Below are 12,818 nucleotides of genomic sequence, written 5' to 3'. Positions count from 1 at the left end.
CCTATTTGCTTTGAATAAAACATTAAATATCACCAATTTAAAGAAACAGCATAGGATTTAGAATTAGAAACCACGACTTTCAGTCCTTCCTTTTACTTATTCATCCATTTATATTCATTCATTCATCCATCCATTCCATTATATAATACATGCAAAAAGAATGATCTACTTGGCAGAATTGTTTGAAGGAAGAAACCAGGTTGTTCAAGCAAAATGTTTTTTCAGATTAAATTGCACTGATAACTTTAGTTGCATTGTTTAGTACAAATGTTTTTCTTTTTGAATGAAATACAATCTCCATTTTAAGATTGTAAACATGATAAAATATTCCATTTATCTCCTTCTTTCTGATATACAACTGAAAAATAGTAAAGAATACAAAAGCCTAATTATATAGAGAATAGGAGAAACAACATTAATAAATGTGAGACTTGCATATATTTCTTGCATATATTCCTTGCATATATTTCTAGACTTGCATATATTTGCATATATTTCTATATCAGATGGAGGGGTGGTTAATGGGTGAAATACAGCAGCAGAAAAAAAAAAGTAGAAAAATATTTCTCTTTTGCCCATAATGAAGACAAAGGAGAAAATAGTCAAATGTGGTGTTATCTGCCAAGTCCTGATAATTCAAAAATGGTGAGGCTGTAATTTGCACATTGAAAGAGAAGTGAAACTGAAAAGCTCTGTAAATAAAAAAAAAATCTATCCTAATCATCTTTCTCACCATAATTTCTAACTTCTTGCTACTTAGCCAAAAAATATCTTGGCATGTTCTTTTATAATGAGATTGAATAAATTATCTTGCGATATTTAAGGCAGATTTTGAGGATGTTAATACCTCAGAATAAAGTCTTCTCATTTAGAAATTCCAAAGATTATTCAACCAGTCCTATCTTTATACAATATCTCCTTATATTTTTCCTCTCTTGGTCTTAAATATGAACAGGAACCCAGAGATTACCAGGTACTTGGAAACAAACAAACAAACAAACACAACTAATTACCCATAAGAAGAACAGTAGGAAAAATTTGACATCAGAAGAAATATATAATTCTGGAAAGAGAAAGGAAATAATTCTCAAGAATTTAGTAAATAGGATTCTTCTTTAAAATTACTGAAGTGTAATTAACATACAGTGCTATATGAGTTTCAGATGTACAATGTAATGATTCAACAGTTCTGTGCCTTGTCCAATGCCCATCATGAAATGTGTCTCTCAATCCCCTTTACTTATTTCACCTATTTCCTCACCTACCTCCCATTGGCAACTACCAGCTTATTCTCTGTATTTAAGAGTCTGTTTTCCTGTCTGTTTTTCTTTTTTCTTTATTTGTTCATTTGTTTTGTTTCCTAAATTCCACATGTGAGTGAAATCATATGTTGTTTTCCTCTATGTGACTTGTTTTAATTAACATAATATACTCTGGCTCTATCCACATTGAAGGAAATGACAATTTCTCATTTTTATGGCTAAGTAATATTCCATTATATATAGCCATATATAATATATACCCCCACCACATATATATATATAATTTCCCCACCATACATATTATATATATTTATATAAATGAGTGTATGTGTGTGTGTGTGTGTGTGTATGCATACTTCCCACATCTTTTTTATCCATTCACCCATGGAGGGATTCTTGGGAGGGATTCTTGGGTTGTTTTCATACCTTGGCTATTGTAAATAATGTTGCAATAAGCATAGGGGAACATACACCTTTTTGAATCGGTGTTTTTGTTTTCTTTGGGTAAAAATACCCAGTAGTGGAGTTACTGGATAGTATGTTGATTCTATTTTTAATTTTTGAGAAACTTCCATGCTGTTTTCAACAGTGGCTGCACTAATTAGCATTTCCACCAATAATGCATGAGAGTTCCTTTTTCCCTGATGATTAGTGATGCTAAGGATCTTTCCACGTGTCTGTTGACTATTTGAATGTCCTCTTTGGAAAAATGTCTTTTCAGGTCCTCTGTCCATATTTAATCAGATCCTTTGGATTTTTTTGATCTTGAGTTATATAGGTTCTCTATATATTTTAGATATTAACCCTTTATCATATATAACATTTAAAATATTTTCTCCATTCAGTAGTTTGACTTGTTATTTTGTTTATGGTATCCTTCTCTGTGCACATGCAGGAGAATGAAACTGGACCACTTTCTTACATCATAAAAAAAAAAAAAACTCAAAGTGGGTTAAAAATCAGGATGGGAGAACTGACTTCATAAAACTCTGAGAAGAATATATGTTTATAAAAAATAAAAAATTAATTAAAAAAAAAAAACTCTGAGAAGAAGAAGTAAGTAGTAACTCCTTTGACACTAGTTGTGGAAACATTTTTCTAGATATGTCTCTTCACCAAGGGAAACAAAATCAAAGTAAACCATTGGGACTACACCAAAACAAAATAAGTATGCCAAACATGTTATTATACCTTTATATATATATTTTTCAATTTTATTTAGTTTTTTTTTTTTAGGGTTCCCAAATTCATTGTTTAAGCATCACACCCAGTGCTCCATACAATACATGCCCTCCTTAATACCCACCACCAAGCTCACCCAACCACCCACCTCCATCCCCTCCAAAACCCTCAGTTTGTTTCTCAGGCTCCACAGTCCCTCATGATTTGTCTCCTCCTCTAATTTCCCCCAACTCACTTCTCCTCTCCATCTCCCAATGTCCTCTGTGTTCTTCCTTATGCTCCACAAGTAAGTGAAACCATATGATAATTGACTTTCTCTGCTTGACTTATTCACTGAGAATAATCTCCTCCAGTCCTGTCCATGTTGATACAAAAGTTGGGTTTTCATACCTCTTGATGGCTGCATAATATTCCATTGTATATATCGACCATGTCTTCTTTATCCATTTGTATGTTGAAGAGCATCTTTGCTCTTTCCACAATTTGGCAACTGTGGCCATTGCTGCTATGAACACTGGGATACAGATGGCCCTTCTTTTCACTACATCTGTGTCTTTAGGGGAAATATCCAGTAGTGCAATTGCAGGGTCATAGGGTAGCTCTATTTTTAACTTCTTAATGAATCTCCACACTGTTTTCCAAAGGGGCTGCACCAACTTGCATTCCCACCACCAGTGTCAGAGGGTTTCCCTTTCTCCACATCTTCTCCAACACTTGTTGTTTACTGACTTGTTGATTTTGGCCATTCTGACTGGTGTAAGGTGATATCTCCAATGTCATTTCGATTTGAATCTCCCTTATGGCTAATCATGAGAACATTTGTTCACGTGTCTGTTAGCCATTTGTATATCTTCTTTGGAGAAGTGTCTGTTCATGTCTTCTGCCCCTTTTTTGACATGATTATCTGTTTTGTGTGTGTTAAGTTTGAGGAGTTCTTCATAGATCTTGGGTATCAACCCTTTGTTTGTAGTGTCATTTGCGAATATCTTCTCCCATTCCATGGTCTATCTCTTTGTTTTGTTGACTGTTTCCTTTGCTGTGCAGAAACTTTTGATTTTGATGAAGTCCTAAAAGTTCATTATCACTTTTGTTTCCTTGGTCTTTGGAGGCATCTCTTAAAAGAAGTTGTGTCCAGTGTCGAAGAGGTGACTGCCTATGTTCTTCTCTAGAATTTTGATAGATTCTTGCCTCACATTGAGGTCTTTTATCCAATTTGAGTTTATCCTTGTTTATACTGTGAGAGAATGGTCAAGTTTCATTCTTCTATACATAGTTGTCTAGTTTTCCCAGCACCATTTATTGAAAAGACTGTCTTTTTTCCACTGGATATGTTTCCTGCTTTGTCGAAGATTATTTGACCATAACATTAAGGGTCCATATCTGGACTCTCTACTCTGTTCCACTGGTCTATGTGTCTGATTTTGTGCCAGTATCATGCTGTCTTGGTAATCACACCTTTGTAGTAAAGCTTAAAATCAGGCAACATGATGCCCCCAGCTTTGTTTTTCTCTTTCAACATTTCCTTAACAATTTGGGGTCTCTTCTGGTTCCATACAAATTTTAGGATTATTTGTTCCAGCTCTTGGAAAAATGCTGGTGGAATTTTGATCAGGATGGCATTGAAAGTATAGATAGCTCTAGGCAGTATAGACATTTTAACAATGTTTACTCTTCTGATCCATGAGCATGGAATGCTTTTTCATCTTTTTGTGTTTTCTTCAATTTCTTTCATGAGTGTTCTGTAGTTCCTCAAGTACAGATTCTTTACGTCTTTGGTTAGGTTTAGTCCCAGGTATCTTACGGATCTTGGTGCTATAGTAAATGGAATTGACTCCAATTTCCCTTTCTATATTTTCATTTAAGTGTGTAAGAAAGCAACTGATTTATGTGTATTGATTTTGTATCTTCCAACATTACTGAATTGTTATATGAGTTCTAATAGTTTGGGGATGGAGTCTTTTGGGTTTTCCACATAAAGTTACATGTCATCTGTGAAGAGAGAGAGTTTGACTTCTTCTTTGCCAATCTGAATATCTTTTGTTGTTGTTGTTGTTGTCTGATTGCTGTTGCTAGGACTTCTAGTACTATGTTGAACAAAGGTGGCAAGAGTGGACATCCTTGTCATGTTCCTGATCTCAAAGGCAAGGCTGTCAGCGTTTCCCCATTGAGAATGATATTTGCTGTGGGTCTTTCATAGATAGATTTTATGAAGTTGAAGAATGTTCCTCCTATCCCTATACTTTTAAAGGTTTTAATCAAGAATGGATGCTGTATCTCATTAAATGCTTTTCCTGCATCAACTGAAAGGACTATGTGGTTCTTCTCCCTTCTCTTATTGATTTGTTCTATCACATTGATTTGTGAATGTTGAACCATTTGCATCTCATGGATAAATCCCACCTGGTCATGGTAGACAATCTTTTTAATGTTGGATCATATGAGCTACGATCTTGTTGAGAATCTTGGCATCCATATTCATCAGAGATATTGGTCTGAAATTCCCCTTTTTGGTGGGGTCTTTGCCTCATTTAGGGATCAGGGTAATTCTGGGTTCATAAAGAGTCTGGACGTTTGCTAAGTGTTTGTCCTGGGGTATGCACCTCACAGACACTACAAGTACTTTTTAACCTTATATAATCTCAATTCCTCTATCTCAACCCTTATAATGTTGCTGTAATTCACTTCACATATCTATAAGCTATAATCATCATATATATTATTACCATTATCTTGAACTAGTATTTATTTTATTAAGAATAAGAAAAATAATAGATTTTTATTTGCCTTTATTTATTTCTTTTCTAACACTCTTTCTTTTATTTATATAAATCTAAATTTCTGACCTATAGTTTTCTTTCTCTCATAAAAACTTGCAACCCTTTTTGCAAGGTAGTTTTACTGGTGACAAGTTCACTTAGTTTTGTTAGTCCAAGAAAGTCTTTATTTGGCCTTCACTTTTGAAGGATAACTTGCTAGATTCAGAATACTAAGTTGGTGGCTTTTTTTTTAAATTAACAATTTCTATTTATAATACTTGAAATATTTCACCCCATTCTGTTTGCTTGCATGGTTCCTGTATTCTGAAGAGTTTCTTTTCCCTGTTCTTCTTTAGTTAAGCTTCACCCCTACTCCCTGATCCTCTACTGCTTCTTTCAAGACTTTCTCTTGGCTTTGATTTTCTACAATTCAAACATGATATATACCTGGGTGTATGTTTCATTTTTGTTTTTTGGTTGTTTTGATTTGGTTTTGTATTGTATTGTGGCTGGTGTATTCTGAGCTTCCTGGTTTTATAGTTAACTTCTCTTACTAATTCTTGAAAATTCTCAAGGATTATCGGTTCAAACATTTCTTCTATTATTTTCTTTTTCTGATATTCTTTTTCTGGTCTTCCATTGCATATAGTTACAGTTTTCATAATTGCCCACAGTTTATGGATATTCTGTTCTGTGTTTTCTTTTCTTTACATTTTCATTTTGGAAGTATCTATTGATATATCTGTGGCAAGATCAGTGATTCTTTCTTACCTATGCCCAGTCTACTGATGAGCCATCAAAGATGATTTTGAGTCTTAGCATTTCCTTTTTTTTTTTTTTTTCCTAGTTTGGATATTATTAGTTTATTCTAAAAGAGAGACATAGAGGGGCGCCTGGGTGACTCAGTGGTTAAAGCCTCTGTCTTCAGCTCAGGTCATGATCTCAGGGTCCTGGGATGGAGCCCCATGTTGGGCTCTCTGCTCAGCAGGGAGCCTGCTCCCCCCCCCTCTGCCTGCTTCTCTGCTTACTTGTGAACTCTCTCTCTCTCTCTCTGTCAAATAAAAAAATAAAATCTTAAAAAAAAAAGAGAGACATAGAAATTATTTATGTAATGAAAGATTTCACAACTTTTCTGTAATGGGCAGCTTCACTTGATGCCATTTCAATAATGATTTATTTCCGTCTACATACTTTCTATGAATATCACCATCTCTAAATAAGAAATAATCCTTGTCATCTAGAACGACTTTGGTGCCTACATATTCTGCGAGAAGAAATATATCTTCGACCTTCACACTAACTGGTTGACTCTCTCCAACCTTTCCTCCAGAGCCTGATTCAACATTACTACCATTGTTTGCAACACTTTTCCTTGAGAGTTTTCTGGAAGCATAATGTTTCCTGTGGTTATGGTTTCAGATGTGCCCTTTCTTTTTTTTTTTTTTTTCTTTTAGATTTATTTATTTGTTTATTTGAGAGAGAGAGAGCAAAGCAAGTGAGAACACAAGTTGAGGGGGAGGCAAAGGGAGAGGGAGAAGCAGGCTCCCCAGTGATCATGGAACCTGATGTGGGCCTAGATCCAAGGACTCTGGGGGAATGACCTGAGCCAAAGGCAGGCACTTAGCCCACTGAGCCACCCAGGCACCCCTCAGCTGTGCCCTTTCAACTAAAACTGAGGCAAAAAGAGGAAGAAACTTTTCTAAATGCCTGTTCTGCCTGACTCCAGCTTGCTGAAATTGGTTCTCTGCTCTCAAACTGCCACAGACTGTGGCAGGGAGACTCACAGTCTGATATTCAGGATCATTTCTGTTTTATTCTTTCTTAGAATTTCCATCCCTTTGCTTTATGACCCATCTATTTTTGCATGTCACCTACTTTTTCCTTTAGAGTTCTTAGCATTATTAAACATATATATTTTAAATTTCTGATCTGATCATCCTAACATCATTGTTGTAGATGTGTCTTGATCTGATGGTTATGTTGTCTTTCAGACCGCTTTTTGTTTGTTTTCTTTTGTTTATTTTATTTTATTTTATTTTATTTTATTTTAAACATGCCTTGTATCTTTTTGTTGAAAGAAATAATGATGTGTTGGGAAAAAGGATCTAAGGTAAACATGCCTATAGTATGAAGTTTTGGGTTTATCTGGCTAGGAGTTAAGCTATGTTTGCTGTAGCTATAGGGTTAGAGGCTAAAATTTCCTCTAGTATTGTGTTGTTCTCCCTGTTGTCTTTTGTTTTTCCTATAACTCCTAAAATAGGGCCTGAAGTTTACAGTAATTTACCTATAATTTCCTGTTACTATATAGGAACGTTACTGATGTGAATTACAAGTGTGAAGGAAGCAGTCTATATTCTAATGATTAGATCTTAGTGAGCTTGAGTTGAAAATTTCCCTTCCTTCACATCAAAGGCTAGGGCAGGCTGAAATTAGGCACTGGTTTAACCTTAGTTAGTTAGGCTCTAGTAAAATAGTTGCTCTTGAGTACAGGACTTAATAATGATCACAGAGAGCTATAGCCTTATTTAAAATAGTTAATTTTCAGGGCACCTGGGTATCTCAGTGGGTTGAGCCTCTGCCTTTGACTCAGGTCTTGATCTCATGAGGTCCTGGGATCTAGCCCCACATCTGGCTCTCTGCATGGCAGGGAGCCTGCTTCCCCTTCTCTCTGTGCCTGCCTCTGTGCCTACTTGTGATCTCTCTCTCTTTCTGTTAAATAAACAAAATCTTTAATAAATAAATAAATAAATAAATAAATAAATAAATAAATAAAAAGTTACTCCCCCCCCCCAGCCCGCGTTAAGTGCAAAAGGATTTTCTCTCAGATCTTCACAGTGAGAAACAGAACTCTTAGAAGAAAAACCCAGGAAAGAGTGGAGGCCCCCAAATTAGGCTTCTCTGGATGTAGTCCATAGTAAGCCTCCAGGAATTTGTTAATTATAATGTAACGTGTTGCTGCTGATACTGACTTTGGCTTTGGTCTTCTGCTGCTGGGCTATTTGCCCCAATAAGCTGTGATTCTCTGTATATGAGAAGTGAGCTTGAGTTGAAGTTTTTAGTTTCCAAGACAGACATTTACCCTATGAGCTCAATTCTCTGATCTAAGAAGAGCTGTTGATTTTCAGTTTGTTCACATTTTTTCTGGGTGTGATGATGGGAGCATTGACTTTTAAGTTCCAACCATGTTGTACTAAAAACTAAAGCTTCAGGGACTGCATCTCAAATTCACATTCTCTGCCCACAGCAATTACTCACTGTTCTTTATTGTTGCAGACCTTTGACAAAGTCAAAATAAGGTTCTGGAAAATTGGAAAATAAAGTAATGTAAGATTAAGGAAAGAAAGAAGCAAAAGATAAATGCTTCCTGAATGATTGAATATTAAACCCTCTGTATATAGTAGTAAATTCACAGAGAGGTCTTAATTTACCTACTTCACTCAAACAATGGTCATTTTTTCCTATTTTCCATTAGTTTCTTCCTGCAATATGAGTTCTTTTGTGGCCTTTATTTATAGTAATATTGCCTGCTGCTCTCTTTATGGGCCAATTTACATCTTTTGGGAGTAGACAGGGAAAATTTCAGAATGATTTAGGAACCAGCTGGATACAGTAACTTGCCATGTTTTTTCTCTGCCTATGAAGAGAACATCTGCTAGATATGCTGAGATGGAGTGTGCTTTTGTCTTCAGACTGAATCAAAATCTTGCCATATTTCCATTCTAAAAAGAAAATGCTTCAATGGTGCATTAAAACAAAACAAAACAAACAACAACAAAACCCAACCTGTAAGTAACAATTTGTTAAGAACCATGGCAGAGTTATGTTATATTTTAGGGTCTTGAATATAATGTACCATCACTAAACAAGGGTATGGAGCAAAGCAAGCTGAGCCCATGCCTGCTATGGCCTTCTTTAGGTTGTTAAATCTCCTCCTAAGAAAACATGGGAAATATTAATAATCTGACCAGAACTGTCAAGGATCACATGGTGGTCTTATGCCAAGCAGATTTAGTGATACTTTAAGTAAAATAATCCTAAACAAGCTGGAGAGAAATCTGACCATAAAATTGTTACCATTTTAAGGTCACTCTTTGAAATGTAGTACACCCATTAACAGCTAAAATAATAAACCATACTCTTTTTGATTATAGTATATTACTGATAAATGACTGTCACCAACTTTCAGTTCTGCCAAATGGTATATAAGAGATAGACACATTTAATTCAACACATAAATATGACACATATAGAATATTATTTTACAAATTTTAAAAAATAGATACTGATTGAACTTAGTTTTTTGTAACTACCATTACTTACATAGACTCCCTTTCCCTACCCCCATCATGTATCAGTACTACAAATAGCCAAATACTTCCTGACATTAAAGATATTCTGTTGATGACAATAACCATCATTTACTTTATATTAGAAAGAGCACACAAGCATGTAGGAGGGGTGAAAGGGGGTAGGGATAATGCCAAGCAGACTTTGCACAGAGTGAGCATGACATTGGACCTCAATCTCATGACTCTGAGATCAAGACCTGAGAAGAATCCAAGAATCAGGCATCCCAATAATCACCATTTTTTCCCCAAGATTTTACTCATTATTTGAGAGAGAAAGAGAGAGAGATAGCAAGAGCAGGAGGAGCAGCAGAGGAAGAGGGGGAACCAGGCTCTCTGCTGAGCAGTGAACATGATGCCAAGCTTGATCACAGGACCCTTGGGATCATGCCCTGAGGTGAAGGCAGATGCTTAATCAACTGAGCCACCTAAGTGCCTCCATCATTTAAAATTTTAATTCTCTGGTTATTTTCGTGTAACCTACAGGCTTCCAGTTACAGAATGGATAAATTACAGGAGTAATAGGCACAACATTAGGAATACAGTCAATAATACTGTAATAGCAATACAATGGAACAAATGATACTTACACTTGTGGTGAACATAGTGCAATGTATATTCTTGTTGAATCACTAAGCTATATACCTGAAATACAATGTAACATTGTGTGCCAATTATATGCAAAAATAATAAACTTGGAATCATAAAAATATAAAAATCACTTCTTATCTAATACATAAGTATTCACCCCAAAATTTTCTCCTCTGAAAGATACTTACATTTCATTCAAGTGGTAAAATAATAAAATTACATACAAATCAATTATATGCATTAAATCAATTTTTAATTTCATCTATACTACCTCTCCTTAATCCAATCTACCATCACTCTTCTCTGATTTACTGAAATAGCTTCTGACTTACTTTTCTAAAATCGCTTGTGCCCCAATTTGATCACTTATCCACTAAGCATACTGATTGACCTTTTCAAAAAACATATTTGAACTTAGGACCATCTGCTTAAAACACACATTGTCTTCCCATCATTCCTCTAATAAGACCTACAGGGCTCTACATGCCCTTACCATTGCCCATTTCTCCAGCTGTCTGTACTCAGTATTACCCAGCTTCTTCAGTCTCCCTACACATTAGGCTCGCACCACCATAGTCTTTCCCACGTTGTTCCCATTGTTTGGAACCTTCTTTTCTCTCCTGTTTGTCCTTAGTTAACTCCTACAAATCTTTTAACGGAGCATTTCCTGCTCTATTTCCTCCCCATCAGCATCAGGTCAGATCTCCTATGAAGCATTATCAACTCATACCTCTTCTTCCACTCAACTTACCACTATTGCCCATCTCACCATGACAAGAACATGCAGCAAACAGATGAATCTGAGTCTCACTGGACATTTAATTGAGGAAGGCATGCATGTGCTGGAGATAATATATTCCTGGTACATTTTTATATGACTGGACATGCACAGGCAGACATTAAGAGGGAAAGAGAAAGAAAGAGATTGAGAGAAAGATAAATGCAGAACTAACACCTTTCTAATTGATGACACATTTTCAGGAACCCGAAATATATATTCATGTTTGCATTGAAAGGCAGATAGTGTATATCATTGTATTATCATGAGATAGAATACAATGATTATTCATATTGTTTCACATTTGTTTTTAAAAGTTAATACAGTTGACCTTCATTATTTTAGATTCTATATTTGCAAATTCATCTACTTGCTAAAATTTATTTGTAACCCCCCAAATCTATACTCACTGTACTTTCATGTCATTTCTCAACATGTGCAAAACTGAAAAAAAAAGAAAAAAAGGGTGTCACCTGACATGGCCATTCCTGCCTGAAGTCAAATAAAGAGACTCTCTACCTGCTTGTTTCAGTTCCATTCAGAAATGACCAGAGGAAGGAAATAGTAGGAGGTAGTGCAGTATAGTGTAAGAAGCTGTTGCTCTAGGACCAGCTAGTGGGCCTTGAATCTCAACTCTGGGACTTCTGAGTTGGGTGGCCTCAAACAAGTAACTTAACACTACTGAATCTACTTTTCTCTTTTGTCAAAGAAAGAAAATAGCATTTACCAGAATGAGTTGATGATTTGTTATGATTTAAATATTTACTAATTCAATATTCTTGGCAACTTTCTAGAACAGAATTAACATGAATGATAATTGGCTGTACATTAAAAATTAAATGTAAATAAAATTTATAGACTTTTGAAATAAGAACTCCATAGAGTAATACTGAAAATTGATGGTCTTAAACAAAGTCCTTAATTTAAAGTGAAAAACTTTTACCCACAAAGATTAAAACAATGTTCTAAAGTAGTACAGCTATTCCCTGAGATAAATATATCTAGAACTCAGATATACTGATTCTTTCAGAGTACTAAACGTTTCACAAAATTATACAGATTCTATTTCTCTGTTTCTTTGTCTCTCTTCCAGAAAGTGACATCTGAAGTAAAAATTGAATAAAGAAAGAAAAGACATCAAAATGCAATAGCTAATATTTGAGGGAAAATAGTAATAGTGGTTTCTTATTTTCTAGAAGTCCTATTTGTTTTCATACAAAATGGATATGTAGCATCTACCCTGAAATGTTGTTATTGTGAGGGTTAAATAAAAGGATGATTTTGTAATTTAATCCACATTTCTAAGTAGTAATGGAGAAAGTCTGAGATTAATTAATCTGCTATATAAAACTCTGTTTAAAAAACATAACAACCCAGGAACAATGTTGGATTTGAACAGAATTTAAAATCTTGCAACTCAATTTGTAAGATTATCAGATCTGGCAAGATTTTCTCATAAAAATGGTTATTATGGGCCAAAATATTAAATTTTAATGCAGAGTTATTTTTATTTGTTTTTAACAAGCTGCCTTCAACTAGAAAATGAATGTTCACTCACTTTTTTCCTAGTTTTTAGACAGTATTAAGAAAACAACCTTCTAGTAAAAAGCTAAAATCATATTTGATCAATTCCTCTCTATTGTGGGGCTTGACATAAGAAATCTTACAACACACTTACCTGTCTCCAAACCTATCATCTTTGGCTCAGTACATGATCACCTGCAATAAAGATCATGTTTCTCAGCCTCCCTTACAGCTAGTTGTAGCCTCATATTAAAATTCTGGTTACTGGATTTTAAAAGAAGTATTAGGTGGCATCTTGTCAAAGATCTCAAAAAAAAAAGTGGGGGGGGGCAAGAAAACAAGGGAAAAAGGAAGGAAAGAAAAGGAAAAGAAAGGGGGG

At 35.1% G+C, this 12,818-nt stretch overlaps 1 pseudogene across 1 annotated transcript; it reads right to left on the bottom strand.

Moving 5' to 3' along the window:
- Positions 1–6,321: 6,321 nt before the first annotated feature.
- On the bottom strand, positions 6,322–12,612 carry LOC309863113 (10 kDa heat shock protein, mitochondrial-like; annotated as a pseudogene). The gene is made up of 4 exons: positions 12,594–12,612; positions 11,326–11,359; positions 6,859–6,965; positions 6,322–6,626 (listed from the first exon to the last, which is right to left on the bottom strand). The product of its transcript is annotated as a 10 kDa heat shock protein, mitochondrial-like (transcript).
- Positions 12,613–12,818: the final 206 nt, after the last annotated feature.

Source organism: Mustela nivalis (genome assembly GCF_964662115.1).
Source record: "Mustela nivalis genome assembly, chromosome: 4".
In the NCBI taxonomy this organism is placed as follows: Eukaryota; Metazoa; Chordata; class Mammalia; order Carnivora; family Mustelidae; genus Mustela; species Mustela nivalis.
Note: the sequence above shows the minus strand (reverse complement) of the source record. Positions and strands in the feature narration are given on the sequence as shown.